The sequence below is a fragment of the Watersipora subatra genome, chromosome 9 (genome assembly GCF_963576615.1).
Source record: "Watersipora subatra chromosome 9, tzWatSuba1.1, whole genome shotgun sequence".
NCBI classification, from domain to species: Eukaryota; Metazoa; Bryozoa; class Gymnolaemata; order Cheilostomatida; family Watersiporidae; genus Watersipora; species Watersipora subatra.
In genome coordinates this window covers 17,589,160-17,599,423 of record NC_088716.1, presented here as the reverse complement: position 1 = coordinate 17,599,423, position 10,264 = coordinate 17,589,160, and the positions used below count along the sequence as shown (strand labels likewise).

The 10,264-nt window shown below is 33.0% G+C and overlaps 1 long non-coding RNA gene across 1 annotated transcript; it reads left to right on the top strand.

Annotated features, from left to right (window-relative positions):
* LOC137403808 (uncharacterized) lies at positions 1-4,818 on the top strand. The gene is made up of 3 exons (XR_010979620.1): positions 1-122; positions 3,685-3,814; positions 4,297-4,818. It is a non-coding gene; the product is annotated as an uncharacterized lncRNA (long non-coding RNA).
* Positions 4,819-10,264: the final 5,446 nt, after the last annotated feature.

Sequence of the window (10,264 nt, the reverse complement as noted above, 5' to 3'; positions counted from 1 at the left end):
GATTGATAAGAATGATTATCAACATGTCGTACATGAAGACGCCATTGTAGAAGATAACGACTACTTTGTCAGCTTGCCAATTGATAGCCTTTTCATATTCACCACACAATCTGGTGAAAAAGGTATGTTCACTACATTATCTCTATTTATTACATGACGAACACTTTGTAAGGTTTAAAGGTTGACTTGCAATAAAATTTACATTACAGTTATTTGGTATCAAAAGATTCACCATGTCTTACTCTGTTGTGTTGTAGGTGCCAAATATGTGGAAATGTGATTAAAAGCTCTTAAAAGCTCAAAAAACGAAAAGCCGCCGTAAATTCGAATCTCTTTATTTCGATGACATAGCCATGAAATTTGGTTATTGTCTTGTCACGTGACGTTCTCACGGGGATTGAAAGGCCAATAAAAAGCTCAATATAAAACTTATCGTAGCACTAGTTTATGACAAACACTTCGGGTTTTACCAAAGACCCCGTATCAAATATAGATGCTCGCTACTTTACAGTTTTATTCGGTTTGGTCTAATCGGCAAGTCGTAATCTAATCATGTGACCCAATACTTCGCAAATAATTTCTGCAGCACTTTTCGATTATCATAAGTGACCAACAGGCTCGTCATGATTATCAGACAATGATATGTACTCCTTCAAGCTAAGGCTAAAAAATTAAACGAATTTTTACGGTAAGTTTTAGGATATCACTGCAAAGTGTAAACAGAAACCATCTCTCACAACTGTGTCACATTTGAGCCATTTTGGAAAGAGAATCCAAACTACGGCGGTGTCGTGTGGCTGCGATTTTCTGGTCGTTTTTGAGCTTTTAAGAGCTTGTAATCACATTTCCACATATTTTGCACCTAAAACACAGCAGAGTAAGGCATGGTGAATCTTTTCATATCAAATAACTGCAATGTGAATTTTGTTGCAAGTCAACCTTTAAGGGTGACTGAAGATAGTACTGTAGGCATGAACAGAACTATTGAGTAATAATATGCTCTGCAGCCTTCAGAGTAAGAGAAACATTGGTTTCTACGTCATATGATCATAAACAAAAAACTGTTCATATTAGTTTCACTGTTCTAACATACATTTAAGTTAGAAGCATCATAATATTTCAATTTAATAAATTATTATTTTGTTAGTGTTACAAGTTCTGGTTGTACAGCAAATACAAGTCTAGTAATCCAGTAATCCAGTCCAGTAATCCCTCCTACGATCAGTGAAAATCTCTGAAATAGAAACGAATTTTTTAGGTTAATTCGTTGATTTTGAGAGTTGAGGGTGTTTAAAAGAAATGAGGAAAGACGTCACAAGTACGTTGCACATTTGTACTTTACAAAATTTAGAAAAGTAACAACCTGTGACGGCTGCTAGCATAATGATATTTGCGGAGGAATGAGAGTCTTAGGCAAAGGAGTCTTTGAAGGACGCTAAACTGACAGAGAAAGAAGAAGAGATAGCCAGGAGAATTCTATGTCAGTGGAAAAGATTTTTGACATATGAAATAACTGTCTATAAAAAAATTACAGAATTATAAGAAAATTACATTATCTTCAGCCACTTTTGTACTGAAGCTGGATAACGCATTCAAATCAATGATAATATAATATGTAAGCATTATGAATAGCCTGTTTTACATTAACATATGTAAAGGGGAGGGTGGGTTTTTCATGGATAACAGACAGTGATAGTAGACCGGCAGATTTTATTGACAGGTTGCTATTGACAACGCCGCTATCAGCAAACAGCTAGCTTGTCTCTCTTTAGATAAGCAAACAATCAATAGCATTCTATTGTGAGCCTTTTTAGAGCAGCTTTTGTACTGAAACTGGATATCATGTTCAAATCAATAACATGATAATATGTAAACATTATGAGTAGCTAGTTTTGTGAGAATAAAGGGGACAGGGAGGGGTGGGTTGTTCATGCATAGCACACAGTGATAGCTTAAACTTTCTTGACAGGTTTCCAGTGACAACGCTGCCGGCAGCCAGCTTTGTTATACATGTATTTGCATATAACAAGTGGACACAACTCTTCTGTATCATTTAGTGAGTAGTCTGTTTGAAGTGATGCTGATCTTTTTCTCTAGTTGGCTTTGTTTGTTTCAATGTACTGTACTGTTATGTACTGCTGTATCTGTGGAAGCTTGATAATCCAGCCTTGTTTACTCAAAGTCTTGTATATTCTATATGATAAATAGAGAAGTGCAAAAATAGACTGTGTTGTGTTTTAATAAAATATGTTCAAAGGTCATAAAAACAAATACTTCATAAGTTTTATTTTCACTCATTTTAACATAAACATTGAAGTATCGAAATCTAGTCTATGCTAGGATAAAGATCTAAATGAATTTTAATCAAAAGGCACAATAACACATTCTAATAGAAATGAAAGTGAAAAAAACGTTTCTTTTCTATTTTTACCAACTTTAACAAAAGGAATACTACAGGAAGGTATTAAAGGTTAGCCTCAGCTTCTTTCAGTTTAGTTGAAAGCCAACGTTTTTGTTGAAATCTGAAGCTTAAAAATCTTGAGTTTTTTCTGGGCAAAATCCGATTTGATTCCAGATTGGAAAATTTATTAGGCTATATGAGTTATAGTTATTTTCTCCTTCGATTTAAGGTTCTTGTTAGCTATTTTTGGCCGTAATGTTTTACAAAAGAGCTGAAACAATCTATATATATAGATCTCAGTGTTTGTCATCTCATCTTTCGTTCGTGTGTCCAGTTAAATTATTGAAGTTATACTAATGTAAAATCCACTTTTCATTAGCATTGAACTCAGAACTTCCAGTTTCACAGACAGGCATACTATCCAGTACACTACACATCTAGCTGGCCATACTATGGAATAATTGTGTACATAATAAATGTTACACAAGCAAAACTTTAATGCTGATTGGTTAAAATAGCATGCTTTGATTATCGGCAAATTAAATTTTATTTAACATTTGCATCACAATAAATAGACATTTTTTAACATTTTATAGTATTAAAGCAAGCGATTTCAGTTTTTCATTCATCTTAGATTTTTCATTGCTGACGACTTGAGTTCAGAGTATTTATCTAGCCACTAAAAAAGTTTAACAAATAATTGCAGCTTTTTTACATGAGAATAGCTTTTAGCTAAATGCTGGTTCAATCGATACCATTGTAACTTGCAATGATTTTTACATTTCTTTTACTATTTATTCAAAATATTTTATCTTTTCACCCTAGGGGGTTCGCTTTCTTCTATTCATCCCCAAGGGCTAGTCGGAGATGTTATAAAATGCACCTTTTCCATTGACTTATACATTAATAAAAAACTACCCCTTATCACTTCATCACCACAGACTAATCGCCTCCTTTTTTGGCTCATGAATACCCTTTTCTACTGAGTAAAAATGGGTATTCAGGTACCAAGCTAAAAACATACCCTTTTTTATGTAAATACTCTAAAGTGTCAGGCCACCAAAAGCCTCCCTAAAACATGCCTTCTTCGTCCAACCCTTGGGGATGAACAAAAGAGATTGAACCCTCTTTTTTCCTGGGCTTTTTTTCTAATGTTTTTTTCTGTCCGTCTTTCCCTCCTGTTGACCACCAGCTTTTTAGTTTACAGTTTCTCGTTATCTTTTGTCATCATCATTGGGTCAACAAACAGTGTGATTATTTAAAACCAATTGTATTTGCTTTAGATTGATAAGAAAGATTTTCAACATGTCGTACATGAAGATATAGACGATAACATTGTAGAAGATAACGACTACTTTGTCAGCTTGCCAATTGATAGCCTTTTCATATTCACCACACAATCTGGTGAAAAAGGTATGTTCACTACAATATCTCCAACACTTTGTAAAGTTTAAGGCTGAAACGCCACTTTTGAAAATATACAATCAAAAAATAGGTAATAAATACAATGCTTTTAAAAAACTTGAAAAGAAAAACAAATGCGAAAGATAATACTAAGTAATAATAAAAGTACATACTTAGCTTGTAACCTGCAATCAAGGCTAGAAGTAAAAGTGGTAATACAACTCCAATATGCCAAACGGATGCAATACGGGTAAGCAATGCCGAACCAATAGACTTTACATAAAGATAGATAAGATAATAAGGCTTAGTAAGGACAGCATAGTGTAATGGTTAGACATACCAGGTCCTGCCTGTAAACTATAAGTATGAAGTTCAACTCCAGTGTGCTGCATAACTTTTGTTGTGAGATTCCTATTGCTATAACTGGACACTTGACAGACAGACAAACGGCAAATATTAATCTTTATTTTGATTTATCTTCTTTCTTGCAGGATTGAGAAGTCACAGACAGTAATGCCTGGACTAGTAAAACTAATTCGAGGAGGAAATAGACATAGGATCAACTTTGATTATTTCTATGACCTCTTATTTACTAGGGATAACATAAGACTTGTTCACATTGTGTGTCATGATAAAACTGATCATAGTGAGTTGGTGCTAGCTGAGAGAAAGGTTCTACTCAAACTGGAAAAGTAGCTTATCAATCATATAGGTTATAGGTATTGCAGTTCTATGATTATGTAGAGAATAGGCTACTAAATATCATGTTTAATAGAGTAAATGTGTAATAGTCTCTCACTAGTATACAGCCCTCCATGGGGGGCTAGATATCTAGTTCATTTATCTTATCCACCATTTGTCTTCTAGTCTGATAGCCCGAAGGCACTTTGGCTATAAATAGAATAGAGTTATTATTCACTAATGCAACTCGCTGAAAGAGCTAGTGAACTTACATAAATATGTAACATAAACTTACAGTGAACCTATATTTATATATCAATGGATATTTCTAGAGATCATTTTACTCAATGGTTGTTAACTTCTCTCTCCATACCTGAGAGTGATACTATTCTGCATGTTGCTTTTACTCAATCTTTTATTGATAATTTCTTTTAACTTACATATTTTACATTTGATTGTAGTTCAATTTTAATTGCTTGGCTCCAGTAGATATCTATTTTATTCATATTCTCGAGATACTCAAATTTTAATGAATATTTTAATCAATGAAAAGTTTGCTTCTCTCTCTTGAAACTTGGACTGATAACTGTCTGTATGAACATTACCAAAAGTAACAAGCCACTTGTATTGTAATTTGTTGTGTAAACATGTAGTGTAGCTGAGGTTATTCGCACAAGTATATGGTAGCACTCTGCTTGATTTGTGACTGGTATTGACAGGTACTTGTAACCACCTTCCAAGCAATAATTTTGTTATAAAAAACACATTTCAGGACCAGATCAAAGCTGTCTCTTGTAGAGCCAAGAGGATAATGCAAACTAACTTGACTTTCTTTTATTGTAATACAGAAAACAACATCTGGAAAATTGTAACTCTATATAGAACCTTTTTCCTACTCTATGCTAGTATTTTAGCTCCAGATGTGATATTACATTGTAAGGTTTGCAGCCACTAAATACTTTGTTACACAGAACAGGTACTATCCAGCTTATGACTTGACACCATGAATAAACTTGCGAAGTTCACAGAGAAGGTTACATCAGGCTGTGCTGTCATTTCTAAATAGACATTCATTACATTCATTATAGTACTGTGCTGACAAGTGGGTGTCACAAGCAGTTGTAGGAGCTAATAACAGTTAGAGGCAGCATAAATGGCGGAGTCAGCTAACAACTAGCTTTTCTTCCTTTCAATAAACCTATAATCAATAGATTTTGATTGTGAACTTTTTGTAGAGCAGCTTTTGTTGCGAAAGTGGATATCATGTTCAAACAAATGAGAATCTAATATGTAAGCACTATGAATAATTAATTTTACATTAACATAATGAATGGGGAGGAAAATTTTTCCCATGCATAGCAAACAGTGATAGTATGCCGGTAGATTTTATTGACAGGTTGCTATTGACAACGCTGCCATCGGCAAACAACTGGCTTGTCTCTCTTTAGATAAGCAAACAACCAACATCATTCTATTGTGAGCCTTTTTATAGCAGCTTCTATACTGAAGCTGGATATCATGTTCAACAAATGACATGATAATATGTAGGCATATGAATAGCTAGTTTTGTGAGAATAAAGGTAAATAGGAGAGTTCATTTTTTATGCACAGCACATAGTTATAGCTTAGGTCTTATTCACTGGTGACAACGCTGCCGGTAGACATCTTTGTTATATTTGCTTATAACAAGATGAAACGACTTTTCTTGATCAGCTTTTGAGTATAATTTTGAAACAATCACACATATTTTGTCCTAGTTGGCTTTGAATGTTTTAATATACTGTACTGCTATGTACTACACTGCTGTATCTGTAGCAACTTGATAATCCAGCCTTGTTCACTCAAAGTCTTGTATAGTTTATATGATAAATAGAGAAGTGTAGGAATATACTGTGTTATGTTTTAATAAAATATCTTCCAAGGTCATGAAAAAAACAAACACTTGATAAGTTTAATATTCACTCATTTTAACATAAACATTAAAATATCAAAATCTAGTCTATACATATCTGAATGAATTTTAGTAAAAAAGTACTATAACAAACTCTAGCAAACTTTTCAAAATAGGAGAAAGAAATGAAAATAGAAAAAATGGGAGAAAAAAGACTAAACTACTTTCAAGAGTATTCAAGGCTAGCCTCAGCTTCTTTCGTTTGATCAAAAGCCTAAGTTTTGGTTGAAATCTTAGGCTTAAAAATCTTAAGTACTTTGGTCACCCCCTGATTGGTTTAAGATATGCTTAGATTTTGTGATTTATTTATAGTAATTATACTCTCTGTTATCAGTAGAAGAACATGCTAACATATTTGAGCAAATGTTATTCTAGGACTACAAATCCGAAAGCTGTCCGTATAACCAAGCCATGAACTTTGGGCAAGACCTTCATCTAGGTCATTGGATTAACCCTTACTGGTCATGAGAGGGACAACCTTTGTTTAGCACATGGAATTTAGACCACCAGTAAGTTTGGTTATAGATTGTGCATTGTTCTTTTCAGAACTCTCTCTATTTTTTCATATCTATATAAATTATTTTTATTCCTCTTTCCTTCCTTTTCTCTTTATCTTCTCTTGTTTTCTCCTCTCTATCTTTTCCTCCTCTCTCCCACCTTTTCTCACTCTCCCCCTACTTTCCCTTCATTCTTTTTTATCTTCCTCATTTTTTCCCTTTCTGTTTGGATGTCTAGAAACAGAACTATTGGTTTCACCGGTAATTTAATAATGACCCTGCACACTTTTTATTTTAGTCATCTAAATGTTTTTTTGATTTTGGCATCTTCAGTTAGGACTAGCTGAATATCCAGCATTGCACAGGTAACAAATAGTTTTCGCACAGAAAATTTATTTACACTTAACTTATGCAATATTTACCATTCTAACTATTGAACTTCATACCATAAGAAGAGGGTTTTCTGCAGTCCAAATAAAGTTAGAGAAAAAATAAGACCCAGAAATGACATTCTAGACAATACTTGCTTATTATTTTACATCTAAACATCTTTACAGCTGTTTAAATGTAAAGAAACTGTGGCAGCAGATGTTATCCATCAAATATTTGAATACAACTACTGGTAGAAACGTAAAAATAAAATATCCGAAACATCTGAAGACATCTGCAGTGTAGTGCACTAGGGTACCTTATCCTACAATGTAGAGGCAACTTGTATTCAAGACAACGGACAACTACCCATGTAAAAATTCTTTAGTTTTACAGTTTTACAATTGAAGGTGTGTAAATTGAAATTTTTGAAAATCAATAATTAAAAAACTAGGCGATGAATACAAAGCTTTTAAAAAACTTCCAAAAGAAAACAAACGCAAAAGATATTACTAATTAATAATAAGAGTACATACTTAGCTTGTATCCTGTAGTCGCCGCTAGAAGTAAAAGTGGTAATACAACTTTGGTATGGCGAACGGGAAAAATACGAGGAAAAATTGCCAAACCAGTAGATTTTACATTGACTTTCGGATTGATAGGAACAGCTTAGTGTGATGGTTAGACATGCCTGTCTGTGGGTCTGTGGACATGCGTGACATGAGGGTGTGAGATTGGAATCCAGTGTGCTGTGTAATTTCTGTTGTAAGATTTTATTACTGAAACTTGACACAAAGTGAAATTGTAAAATTCAGATTGCTATAACTGGACACACGACAGACAGACAAGCAGACGACAAATATTGATCTATATATTGATTTATCTTCCTTCTTGCAGGATTGAGAAGTCACAGATAGTGATGTCTGGACTAATAAAACTAATTAAAGGATGTAATAGACATAGGATCTGTCTATTAGAGGGGATGCTGTGGGTTTTTCATGCATAGCACACGGTGATAGCTTAAACTTTCTTCACAGGTTTCTAGTGACAACACTGCTGACAGCCAGCTTTGTTATACATGTATTTGCATATAATAAATGAGTAGCCTGTTTGAAATGATGCTGATCTTTTTCTCTAGTTGGCTTTGATCGTTTCAATGTATCGAACTGTTATGTACTGCTGTATCTGTAGCAGCTTGATAATCCAGTCTTGTTTACTCAGCGTCTTATATATTCTGTATGATAAATAGAGAAGTGTAGGAATATACTGTGTTGTGTTTTAATAAAATATGTTCAAAGGACATGAAAAAACAAACACTTCACAAGTTTAATATTCACTCATTTTAACATAAACATTGAAGTATCAAAATCTAGTCTATGCTAGGTTAAAGATCTAAATGAATTTTAATCAAAAAGTAAAATAACACATTTTAATAAAAATAACAAAATGAAAGAAACGTTTATTTTTTATTTTTAGCGATTTTTTTTACAGATTTTTACTGACTGTTACAAAAAGAACACTATTAAGTAGGGTATTAAAGGCTAGCCTCAGCTTCTTTCAGTCGTAAGCCAAAGTTTGGTAAAAATCTGAAGCTTAAAACTTGAGTTTTTTGGTCAAAATTTTATTAAGTTGTATGAGTTATAATTATTTTCTCATTCTCTTTAAGGTTCCCTAGCTATTGTCAGTCGTAATGTTTTACAGAAGAGCTGGAAAAATCTATTTATAGATCTCAGTGTTTGTCATCTCGTCCATCGTTTGTGTGTCAAGTTTTATTAATAAAGTTACTATACTAACATAGAATCCACTTTTCATTAGCATTGAAATCAGAACTTCCAGTTTTACAGACATGCATACTATCCAGTACACTACACATCCAGCTGGCCATACTATGGAATTATTGTACACATAATAAATGTTACACAAGCAAAACTTTAATGCTGATTGGTTAAAATAAAATGTTTTGTTTGTCAGCAAATTACATTTTATTTAACATTTGCTTACAATGAATAAACATTTTTTAACATCGTATAACATTAAAGCAATCAATTTCATTCATTCATTTGAACTTTTTCATTGCTTACGACTTCAGTTCAGAGTAGATATCTAGCTACTGAAAAAGTGCAGCCAAAAATTGTACCTTTTTTAAATGAAGTTAGTTTTTAGCTGAATGCTGGTTCAATTGATACCGTCGTAACTTGCAACGACTTTTACATTTTTTTACAATTTTATTTAAAATATTTTATCATTTTAGCTAATCTTTTTTTCTCCATTTGTCCCTCCTGTTGATCACCAGATTTTCTTGTCACGTTTTTCCGTAGTTCGTTTGTCACGTTTTTCCGTATTTTCACTCTTCCAACATATATTTAAATTAGAAGCATCATAATATTTCAATTTAACAAATTATTATTATGTTAGTGTCACAAGTTATGGTTGTATAGTAATCACCACCTTTTTACATGTTCTTTCATAGTTTCTCTTTATCTTTTGCCATCATCATTCTTAGCCATAGGTTTGCACAAACAGTGTGATTATTTAAAACCAATTGTATTCACTTTAGATTGATAAGAAATATTTTCAACATGTTATACATGAAGCCGCAATTGTAGAAGATAATGACTACTTTGTCAGCTTGCCAATTGATAGCCTTTTGATATTCACAACACATTCTGGTGAAAAAGTTATAGAATGCGGGAGGTTTTGAGGTCAAATCTTCTGCTTTACGGAGTCTTTACTCTAAAATTTTAAAAGCTTTAGCTGGACATATAAAACGATGGAAGACCAACTTAGAGTAATAAATCTATATATATATATATATATATATATATATATATATATATATATATATATATATATATATATATATATATATATATACAGTCAAACATGAATAACTCGAACTTCACGGGACCGAGCAAAAGTGTTCGAATTATCAGAGCGTTCAAGTTATCAGAGCACTGTCAC